Raw genomic sequence first — 13,137 nt, 5'->3', positions numbered from 1 at the left:
ATTGCAACATTCTTTGTAAGCATCAAGGTATGTGTTTTGACAACAAAGGCATCTCATAATGGTGAACATCTTTGCAAAATTATAATATGTATTCTCATTAACTAATTTTATGCTTGCTTTATTTTTATACATATTTGTGTAGCTTGTGAAATTTAAGCTAAGCAATACGTGACACACTTGAAATATATTCTTTGTTGGAGTAAGGCATCTTACACATTCTTGGAGTTATATATCATTCTTTAGTTTCTAAACATTTCACTTCAATTTCATTTTATTGTCATATTTCAGAGAAGAAGTCAACCATTTAAGAGAACTTTTAGCAAGCCAAGCTCAAGATCTAGCAAAAAATAAGTTACGTGTTAAAGAACTTGAAGAGAGGGAAATTGCACTAATAGGAAATGTAATAACACTTTTGGATATTCTGTGTATTCATATGCGAGTTTTAAAAGAAATGAAAAAATATCAATGTTTTCATTTTAATCTTTGATTTATATGGTGGTAATTGGTAGATGTTGTCATGCCCAAAATATATGGAAAAAACATACCAAATAGCATGAACATTTTACTTGTATGACTTTTAGGAGGAAGTCAAAAGGCTAGTGGGGGAGGATGTGAGGTCCCTCCTCGCATGTACTTATTAAATATAAATTCTTTGATAAAACTGTTGTAGGAGATTAGAATGGATAAGAAATAATGTTTTATGGTTTAGATGTCCTAATAAGAACTGAGATCCTAATACACTCATGTTTTAAATATTCAGTGATTTGAGAACAAACTACATTATCTCGATTGTTTAAACACTAAAATTTCACTAACGATGATATGAGGCATTTTCACCTGATGATAAGGGTGTTGATTTTGATACCCCGATTATTAAGTTTTATGTTCCAGATAGTTAAATATTCCTTAAATGGTGATGCTTATGATGTTAGGTATATGCATGCCTAACGATGATTTTTTATCATTTTAATCTAAATTAATGAATAAGTTATGTTATATTGATTATGTGATTTCTATTGATTAAATGTGAGTAGAAATGAATTAAATAGTTAATTATATGAGAGATTCATGTTTTGATTTATGTAACTATCCTGATAAGTTTTGAATATATGTATGTAATTTTCTTGAGCTATTGATGTGTGTAATGAGTGTGCAGGGTATTTTAGTCAAGAAAATCTAACGGAGAAATGAAACTAAACCCTATGTACTATTTGTTAAAGCCAAGGTTAAATCTAATGAAGGATACAAACCCTGTTGTTTGTATTTTATTTGTATCGTGCATTGAATGAATGTATCATTCTATAATCAGTAAATGTTAATGTTTCGTAACAGTGTTTTTATAGTGTCGCTTGACACTTGTGAATTGTATATGCATTCTATCATGATAGTTAGGGTTATCCAAGTAAGATCTAAGTTAGACTAGGTTAGTGACCTTTTTGCTAATCAAGTTAGTCATCGAGATTTATTACCCCTAATTCGAATTAGTGTTTAATCTACATTTTTGAAGATTGTTAGAAGTCCTAAAATTTCCTAGCTTTTGATAGGTCCCTAATTAATCCTAAAGGCCTAAAAATATGAAATCTAAGTACCCAAGGGGTATGGGTATGGGTTGGGTGCATTTTTCACCCCCTTAGCCCCTTTTGTTGACTTTTATGGTCACTCAAAAATGCTATTTTTTCTTTATTGCGAAAATTGATTGATTTCATCATGGGTTGGATAACTTGAACTCCACCTTGAGGTTAGCCTTAGGTCTAGTTGAGTTAGAAGCCTCTAGAAATTTTAGGCAAGTGGGGAAGTTATTTATTTTTAGAGGTGGTTGGGTTTGTGATCTTATTTAGAGGTAATTTTGAGAGGGTTTGAGTGTTCACCCAACCTCTAGTTTTAGAGTGAAAATAAGGATTGAAGGAGAAGGAGAAGGAAGGGAATGCTCATCTATAACTTGTTCTATTTTCATAACCCGATTTCGAAGGTAGGAATACTTCACCTCATTTTGTTCATGTTGTGCTTCATGTTTCAATTTTATTTCTTATGTATGGTTGTGTGTGTGTTGAGTATGTTGGGAGGGATTGAAACAGGTTTTCTTAAATGTCTTTCCTTTGTGTTTTACTTTGAATTTTGAAGGGGTTTTATGGCTGTATTGGCATTACTCACCCTCATATAGGGTAGAAGTGGCCATGTATGGGGGAAGGTCTTTAGTTGGACTCCAACAGTGTAGAGTCTCTTCTTAGGATGAGAATAGGGAGAGAGGGTAGGGTGTTATGGGCCCCTACTCGTTAGCACAAACCATGTATGAGTTTTGAAATGTAAGAATGGAAGAACAAAAGTTTTTGAGTTTATAGCCCTGAAAGGGCACTTGTTTTGGTGTTGTGTTTGACATCTCCTATTGGAAAAATCCACCTTCTCCCTAGTTTGGTTCGATGTTGAACCTGTTGTGTAGACCCGAGATGGGATTGAATGCCTGATTTTGTCTTCATGTTATGATTGGTTGTCTCCTAGTCAATTTTTTTTTCTCTCCATGATCAATATGATGTATTGTAGAATTCAAAATGGATCCCTTGTTAAGGGCCAAGAAGAAAATTCAACTTGTTATCAAAATTCAGTTATGTTGGGAGATTTCTCCTTAGGATTGAAATCCTGTGTAAAAATGTTAATGTTGACTTATTGTGAGAATGACAATGATGTCAAGTTTTCTTCCTGGTTCTTTCCTGACAAAGCCTTTGAATTATGTGGTTCAATAGAAAAAGATAAATTGAGTAATAAAAAGAATAAAATAATAAAATTGGTGTGTTTTTTCCCTGTATTTTGGGCATGACAGATGTTTATTTAGGAAGTTTGTAGGGATAGGTTTTGTTAGGAACAAATGATTAATTGATCCACTTTTTCATCTTGAAAGGTTTAAGGTCTCATGAAGGATATTACAGTGGAAAAAGAAGATATAACCAAATGGAGGAAGGCCTATGAGCTAGAAATAGAAGCTAGAAAAGTTGTCATGGAGGAGTGCCAAGCAAAGGTATTCAATTTTTCTTAAATTTTTGTGCTTGTCAGAGTTCATAGTGGACATATGATGTCTTTCCTTACATTTCACCTTGTAGATCCCTAGGAAATTGTTTGGATTGTCAATTATCACATGAACATACCAAATGTAAACATAGTGTATATCATTAAGGTCAACATGTACCAACGAGTCTATAGCAACTTTAAGCTATCTATGTTCATAGGAAGGAGAATTCTTTTTATTCTTCCTATATAATAATCTCTGATATTAATATTTAAGTACAACAATATTATTCTTAGACTTGATATTGATAACAATATAATACTTGAATATTATAAATCTTCACTTGTTGCTAATCATATGTAATCCTTGGTGAAGTATAGATTGATATATTGCAGAGGATATCGATGCTATGCTGGAGTATTTAGATTGTCACTATTATTGATCTTTTTCTCTCAACAACATTTGATATATGTGTGTGTGTGTGTGTGTGTGTGTGTGTGTGTGTGTGGTTTTCCCACATAGAAGCATGACTCCTACATGCCTAAAGCCGCATAGGGTCATGGCCCTCTTTGGTTAGCCGAAGACATAATTAGCATTAGTTAACTATCGTTGATAGTCATATATCAATAATACGACAAACATAGTATATATATATCATCAAATACATATGATAAGTATTGTTTTCAATACTAATATAAGTATTGGTAGTAATACTTATTATATGTGAATGATTCGATTCTAATTCTCAATTTCATAACTTGATTATCAAGTAAAGATCACAAGGATTATCAAATCTATCTTAAATAGATAATAAGGTATATTAATAAATTGATTTCCATATATATATGCCTATTCAATCATATATATATGTAAATTTATTATTATATACTAAATATGTCAATCCTAATGAAGCTATATTCATTACAAGCTATAGTTTTATAATTGATATCCGATAATACCATCTATAAGTTTTCATGTTGATAAATTTTTTTATGATAGAATTTTCTATAGTCTTCAATTACAGACTCATTGCATATGTTGCATCCTTCCCAAATGGATAGCTCATGCTCCAAATGTATCTTCTACCATGGAAATTATACTCATATTCCTATCTAAATGCTCGAGCTTCAAATTGATGCAAATAAACAAACCCCAATGTGCCTCAATTCCAAATCAATGTTCTTTAGCACTTGATGCTCGATGATAGATGTATCTTAAGTTTGTCCACATTTCATCTTTTCTTTCTGATAGTGCGATTATTCAGTATGCTTGTTTTAAGTATCTACTTATGGTGTTGGGACAAATCCATTATTTGCAATAATCTCTTAGCACAATGGGAGCCTTCCAACTATTCCATCGAACATGAACTTGATGCCACAAACTACCTGATATTGATAACCCATATTTGCCACATGGTTCAATGTATAGTATTCCTCAACTATATGGACTCAACATGCACTAGAATTATAGATTAAAAAGCACTCCAAACAAATTAGACACTTTGCTACCGAACATTTGTTACATTGTTGATGACCAACGTTCCATCTTTAATATTCTTTCATAGACACATATTGGTAAAGAAGACAGTTCATAGTCAATAGATGAAAAACAAGAAGTTGTCCAATATCCCATCCCTTAATAGCATAATTTGGGAACTACAAGATGCTCTTTCATATTTTGAAAAACAAACACCTATCCCTCATGACAGTGGAAAATGAAAACCATGGAAAAATTTCAACTATACAGGAAAAATTGTGATGTTTTCTATATGCTACACAGGTTCAACATTCCGAATTTAAGTATCTTCATATCTTAGAATAATCCCCTCATTACTTGCAAGTAGAGAAATCCTATAGAAATTGTCTCTGATAGTGGATCATGATCTACACACATACTGTTGATTGTTCTTCATTGATGTATCAGATAGTCACTGGAATCTTCAATTCTATAAATTTTCCTTTGTCTAAGGTTATATTATCAGCACAGTGACATCCAGTTTGGTGTAATTTTGGCTATCTATTTGCAATCATATTTAGGAAATTCTACTACTTGAGACATATTTTTTGTAGACCCCTTTTTTAATGTAGTAGATATACAATAGTCGGATGATCCAAGGAAAGGGTCTCTATAGCTACAACTTTTAGACACAAAAATGTTGCAAAGAAAATAGACCAACCAACATGATACAAATAACACCACATCCTTTGCGTTCCACAAAGCCACCTCCATAATTCTTCCATTTTGCTCACACTTCATGATCAAGAAAGGAGACTAAAATATGCTCTAGCACCCTCTTCCATATTTAGATTGCACTTGGGTTTCAATATTATCTTGCTTTTTTTACTTCATTGACTTGATACTCTTGTGATATATTATTTTAAATCATATGCAATAGATATATACCATGTCTTCCACATGGTTCTTTCACAAAAACTTAGTTTGTTATTTGACATTTCATTTATGTTCATAGTAAAACCAATCAATGATTCTACATTTCTTCAAATCTAAAAGTAGAGTTTTTACCATTGTTATCGTAAATGCTCCATTTCTCTATATGCTCATCATTACTTTCTTCATAGTTTCTTTGTTGTGGGCAAGACTTGATTCACTCTATGTTCTAATATCTTTCCTTGTATCCTTATTTGAATGCACTTTGTGAATGAATTTCAAATTCAGTATTGACTTCTAAGATGTACATTGTTACATCTACAAATTTCATCTAACTTATCAGTGATTCTGCATATTTTTTATTAGAATATTCTTAGTACCTAATATGGATATGGTTTTAAAACTTGTAATTTGTGTTTTCGAACCACTTTGAACGTTAGTTCAAAGTAGTTCAAAATGGTTCAATGGTTCAAATGATCCATTCTCCAGGTTCGATACAAGCAAAGTTCAGACTCATGGTTCAAAGTACAAAATGGTTGACTCATAAAAGTTCACAATTCATGATTAATTTTCGTCAGCTTAGTAGTTTCAAAGGTTCAATAGTTTGAAGTTCAAGTGCAAAGTCTTGAACCACTTCCAACTGAAGTTTGAAGTAGTTCAAACTAGTTCAAAACAATCCAATTTGTTCATGTAGGTTTAATGATCTATCTTGAGAGATTCACATGTACGAATCAGTGGCTTGGTTTCAATGATTCATTTCCCAGGTTAGAATTGCAATTTGTTAGCCCACAAAATTGGAGGCTCCATGATACAAAGTTCATATTAAGGTCAAGTTCAAGGGTTCAACATTGAGTTCACTGGTTTAGTATGTTCAAAGCATAGGTTCAATCAAAGAGCACTTGAAACAACTATTAGCATCATACATTTAAAACGTATATTGATATTCCATCTATTGTACTCGATGATGGTTTTGAATGTTTTTTTATTGCATGTTAAACAATGAGAACACAACATTAATGAGGCAACAATCAACCATATGCCATTGGGAAAACATGCATGCAAATGAATATATTGTACCACTCAGAGCTCGTGGTTGTAGAAGATGAATGCATCTATTTGGAGCCAAGGAAATATATATTTAACATAAATCATCTAACATTTCTACATGTTATCAGATGGGCTGTGTTTTGAAAAAAATAGATCAAGATTTGTTGAAATTAGATGCTTGCTGTTCCAGAAAAATAGCCTTAGTGCGAGGGGCATAACTCCCAACTCCACCATTGGATCTTTCTAAAATTGAAATATATTGAACATAAAAAAGATATTTAAATTCTTGCCAAAGTGATCTTAAAAAGTCAGTTTTTTTTGTGAGATATAGGTGACTGTGTGTAGGTCTATCAAAATTATCCAAAACAGCCACAAATGCACATGATAAAAAAATAGTCATATTTCGGGGGCCATATCTCTCAATTCGTCCATTGGATCTAGCTGAATTTTAGATATTTCTTGGAAAACCTGATTATATAAATCATCTCAAAATATTTTTATGAGATTAATTGTGGATCAAAAGTTACAAGTTCTTGAGTGTACCACTGTCAGATCAGCAATAATAGTCATAAATTGCAAATGACAGAAAATAGTCATATTTCAAGGGCCATATCTCTCAATCTGTCTATTGGATCAGGCTAAATTTAAGATATTTGTTGGAAAAATTAATTATTTAAATCTTATCTAAAAAATTTTATGAGGTTCATTATGGATCAAAAGTTATGGGTTTCTATTTGCACCTCTATCGGATCAACAATGACGGTCACAAAAGTAGATGACAGGAAAATAAGTCTTGTTGTGGGGGTTATATCTCCTAATCCAACCATTGGATCAAGATAAATTTTGGGTATGCTCTAAAAATTCTAATTTGATAAAGCCTCTCCAAGCGGTTTTTCTTGATTATCTATGGATCAAAAGTTACATATTTTTGAGTATAACACTATCGGATCACAATTCTGTCACCAACAAATGCCACCTGTTAGCATACTTTAAATGGTCATGAGATTAAAAAAGAAGAAGATCCATTATGTCAGTTGTGGAGGAGTACATGGGTACATATTTGAATATGAAATATTATTATTAATCTATTCATATTCCTAATGTTTGTAAAACATTGAAGTTGATAAGGGGATACTTTTCAAGAATTGGTTATGATAGCCATATAACAGTTTTGAAATTCTTTATATGGGGAATGCAAAAATGTAAAAAGGGGGTTCTATATTTCCTTTCCAAGCAAGATATTTTACACTATTATAGGGGGGATATTTTCTAGTTCTCTGGGAGAAGAAGGTAGACTTTGAGCTATAGCAAAATAGAGCTTTATTTGGCTAAACTTTGTGTTGGTTATTAGAGGGAAATTTGATTTCGAAATGTAATGTATGAGAGAGGGTTTTTGTCTTCTTCTAAATAGTAAATCTGATGCAGTGTGTAATAAGAACTATGTTGTATTTTACATCTTAAAGAAGGGAGATTTGAAAGATGACTACCACTAAAACTTTGTGTTTAGGCAGTTTACTTTCCACTGATGGTTATCTTTCCGTGACTTTTAGTTTTCTTTAAGTGCATCTGATGTTGCCATTTTGTGAACATGTTTTGATATCAAGATCTTTTTGAAGCTTTGATTCTTCTTTTCTCAGTAGAATGGAAATGGTTCCTTTCATCTTTGTCTTTTGTAATGCAGTATACAACAAATGAATTTTGTGTAATCTACTGTATTCTATTTTCTTTCTTTTCATTCATTAAAGTTTACGCATCTACACTGTATTTATGGTTAGATGTTAGGAATCCTTTTGTGCTTTCTGGTGAAAAGCATCTACACTTAATTCTTTGTATATCTTACATGGGGAGCTGTACCTGATAAAATTTAGAAGAAGGTTATGAATCCAATGATAACATGTCCAACTGTTGGTGCTGATTAATCCTCTCACTTGGGCATTCAGGGTTAAATTTGTATGCATTTTCTCAAAGGACAATTTGTTCACTAACAATTATCTACATATGGTTTAATATGTACATGTCTTCTATGATTGTTCTATTTTGACTAAGTTATAGATGTCATCAATCTATGAACTTGTTTGTTAATATGGCTAAATGGACATACACACAGGTCATTTGAATTAGAACACTTGTATTTCATATAAATCTTCAAAATTCATTGCATAGCAAGTCACTTCTCTCATGTTTGTGTATTGTTGTAGGTAGTATGATATTATTGCAACATATTATATCATTTTCCTAGCTCAATAGTCTCAAATGAAAACTTAGCTAGAACTGGTGGCATTGGCATACAAGGCCCCAGTAGACCAATGAGCACCATCCCACAACAAGGTGTGCAACTACTAACTTTCTAGTAATGGGGGAATAACTATGAGATTGAAGGACAATTGAGATGTTAGTCCACATGCACAGTCCTATTTTGGACATTGCTACAAGGGGATAAATTTGTTCCAATGGTCATCTTAGATGATGAACTGATTAAATTTTTTTCAAACTTTTGGATTGGTGAACAAGATATTTTGTAGCAGTTTGTTTAATGCAAACACTTGTTCAAGGAGTAGAATTATTGATCAGGTAGGTCAAAGAAAAGAATATTAAAAAAATTTAATAACAATTTTGATAGAGTTCTTGTCTTTTAAGATTGAACATAATTGTTGGTTGATTGATACACACACACAAACTTGAGAAAATGCTTTCTTTTGATCAGATAAATCGGATCATAAAAGAACTTTAAAGGTACACAGTTCAATTTTTTTTACACCTTAGCTCTGATTCATGCCACCTTTTGTGTGAATTTGCATCAACACTAACTTGTGTCCATTGTGACACTTAATCACTCATTTTGAGAATTTCCAACCAAAGTATTTCAATATTCTTAGCTTCTTTGAGGCATTCTATAAAATAGTTCAGATGCCTTACCTATGATTTGACATTTTACATGCATCCTACACTCTCTCATCCTGATGATGGATTACAAAGAGTTATCTAAGATGACGATGCTAAAAAACACACACAATAAAATCCAAAACAAACTTGCATTACAAATGGATTAGAAATCTGATATTGTTAATTTTTCATGCATGTTTACCAGGACAATCACAACTTAAACATATATAATTGTGATTGACCTGGTAGACTTGCTTGTAAAATTAAAAACATCAGATTTCCACAATCCATTTGTAATACAAGTTTGTTTTGCATTTGATTATGTGTGTTTTTTAGCAACATCATTTTAGATCACTCTGTGTAATCCATCATTAGGATGAAAGAGTGTAGGATGCATGCAAAATGTCAAATCATAGGCAAGGTATGTGAACTGTTTTATAGAATGCCTCAAAAAAAATATTGAGCAACCATTGGTCAAAATTTTGACCAATGCCTGGTTGAAAACTAATAGGTATTGGTCAAAATTTCGACCAATACCTGAAAGTTTTCTACCAGGCATTGGTCAAAATTTTGACCAATGCCTAGTAGTTTTTGACCATGCATTGGTTGAAAATTCAACCTATGCCTGAAAGTTGTCCAGCAAGAATTGGTCAAAACTTTTGACTAATGCCTAGTAGTTTTCGACCAAGTGTTGGTCAAAATTTTGACCAACACCTGGTATAGATTGCACTTGGACTTTGGGATATTTTTGACCAATGCATTGGTCAAAATTTTGACCAACTAGTAAGATGGTCAAAATTTTGATGGAAAAAACTTTGACCAATTGGTTGGTCCAAATTTTGAACAACCTAGGTCAAAATTTTGACCAATATTGGTTGAAAAATGGGGTCAAACGTACTAGTGCAGTGGGGAAACTTGCGTGTTATCCCCTGTTTTGCCATTTTGCAAGGGTCATTTTAGTGACTTGTGAAATCGTGAAATTGTTGCTGCCTCTTCCACCATGCATTAAAAAAGCTGCCAACCAATAGGTTTTTGCCACATAGCATTTGGATAACATTTTGTGTTATTCCATAATTGCTCCTAGCAAAATAGTGAAACTAGTTAGGCTCTTCCTTCCTTATATGTAATTGGTGGGTTAACATGCATTAGCAGTGGTTAACATGTCATGTTGTCCATTTTCACTATTTTGCAATGCCATTTTCATGCTCTTTGTAAAAAATGACAAAAATTTGCTATTTCATGAAGCTATCTTCCTTGCCTTTGTGAAATAGTTTTTCTATTTCTCAAAGCTTCCTTCCTTATATGTCATAGGTGGATTAACACGTACAATCAGAGGTTAACATGTCATGTTGTCTATTTTCTCTATTTCATTGTGCCACTTTCATGCCCTTTGCAAAATAATTTTTTTTCCTATTTTGCAAAGCTTCCTTCCTTATATGCCATAGGTAGGTTAACACACACAATCAACAGTTGACATGTCATTTTGTTCATTTTTTCTATTTTGTAGTGCCACTTTCATGCCCTTTGTGAAATAGAAACATTTTGCTATTTTGTGAAGCTTCCTTCCTTGCCTTTGTGAAATAGAGAAGCTTCCTTCCTTATATGTCATAGGTGGGTTTACATGCACAATCAATGGTTAACATGTCATTTTGTCTATTTTCTCTATTTCATAGTTCCACTTTCATGCCCTTTGCGAAATAGAAAAATGTTGGTATTTCGATAAGCTCCCTTCTTTGCCTTTGCAAAATAGATTTTTTTTTCACTATTTCACAAAGCTTCCTTCGTTTCCTTTACAAAATAGAAAAATGGGATAACACGAAGGTTATGGAAGATAACCTAACATCTTAATCCAATCAGTAAAAGAAATTATGGGATGGGCTAACATGGAATGTTAACCCTACTATGTGGAGAAGACTACTTTGTTTCACCTATAATTACTAGAAGGAATTGTAGGATGAGATAACATGTAATGTTAATCCTAACATGTGGAGAGGCCTAACTTGTTTCACCATTCTGATCAAAAGAATGTCCACTGGAATAGAACCTAACCAAGTAGAGAAGACTATAATTTGCATGAGTTCTCTTATAAGATAGTGTTTAAAAGAGGAACGTAAAAACACAGATAGGCAAGGGAGTATTAGCATTCTCTTAGTAAATGATTAGTATTAAAGTATCTAATAAAAGCTTAAGACATTTGTGAATAGGAAATAAAGATAATGATAAATAAGATAGAGAAGCATAAAGATGTAGAGAGGAGGAAGGGACAAATGGTGGAGTGATAAACAAATTGGAAGAAGTAGAAATAAATAAATACAAATATATGAAGAGAAAGAGAGGATGAAAGAGATGTGGGAGGAAGGAGCAAGTGTAGGGTAAGATGATAGGAGAGATAGGGAGAGTGAGAGATGGGTAAAGAAAGAGTATGTATTATCTATTTCAACAAATATAAATTATAATATTGATAAATAAAAAATCAATATTAGTATTACAATTAATGGTAATGTCATCCAAAGTTTATTGCTAATAAGTCATGTTATCCCCCTAGTGCCTCACTTCCATGTAGTTTTACCTAATGCTTTGTATATTAACTTATGGGTGTATGAGCTAAAGGTGGTGAAAGGATATTTTTAAAGACATGTTTAAGGATTATTGATGAATTATATTGCATTTCTCAATATATTATAAGAAATATACTCAAATTTCAATTTAAAAAAATATTTAAGAGGTTTCTTAAAAATAAGAACAAACTTTAACACTCGTGGGGCCACTTGCTTCACAAATTATTCTAGAAAAAGTTTAGCAATTGTTGCTAAAAAAAAAAGCTAACCAATATGATTAGAATCTTCCCTTAGAAAGAATATTGAAGTTAAGTCTCAATAATCTAAGGCTATAGTAGCAAAATGTACATATTGATTTATTTTTATATAAGGGCACATGTGGTTTAGGAAAGTGATTTTACAGATACATATTTGGTAGGAAACTTGTTTGGAAGATCACTAGTAAAAAATGTACTCTTTTTTGGAGGGAAACTAATGGCTAGGTAAGAAAAATATTACTCATCCAATATTGAGGAAAAACACTCCAATAAACATGCTTTTAGAAAAATGATTTTACTACATAGATTATGCTCAAGCATTGGAGTAAAATTCATGGTAATAAGGATCAATTGTGTAATAGAGTGCCATAATATTAACAAAGATCCCTATGATCTTTCATTCTTGCATGAAGGTTATGATGTTTAGTTTCACTTCACATTTTACATATAATGAATAATAGAAAGGTACAAATTTAGTAGTCTAACACCTTGAACAATGTTGTTGATTCATTGACTTTAAAATTTAAATTTAAATTCATGCTCTAACATATCAAATAAGAACTTATATTGCTAAACCACATTGAAAATCATCCTCTTTAGAATCCAATTCAATATTGTTTTAATTTTTACATTAATTATACTAATTCATTAATCCTAACTCGTCATCCCTATTCATCATCATGATTCAATAGTGGATGTTGGTTCAATCTATGGTGAAGCAAGCCTAACGAATGACTAGTCTTGAAGGAAACTCTATAGCTAGAATGAGTATTAAGTATTTCATTCATTATCATGAAAGATAAGTTCTTAGAAATAATTGTTAATAAAATATAAATCAATAAATTTGATTAAAAAATCCTCAATTAAATGTAATTACCAATATTACAATGTAACTTATTTTCCAACAAGGTCTTCTAAGCCAAACTTGCATTAAATGAAACATTTGAATAAATAAATTACACATTTGGCATTGTTGACGGCTATTTGAAAAACCATCAACATAGTA

Source organism: Cupressus sempervirens, chromosome 1 (assembly GCF_028749045.1).
Source record: "Cupressus sempervirens isolate cs-2001-9-10 chromosome 1, ASM2874904v1, whole genome shotgun sequence".
Taxonomy (NCBI): domain Eukaryota; kingdom Viridiplantae; phylum Streptophyta; class Pinopsida; order Cupressales; family Cupressaceae; genus Cupressus; species Cupressus sempervirens.
The sequence above is the reverse complement of the archived record's forward strand: the minus strand, read 5'-3'. Positions refer to the sequence as shown.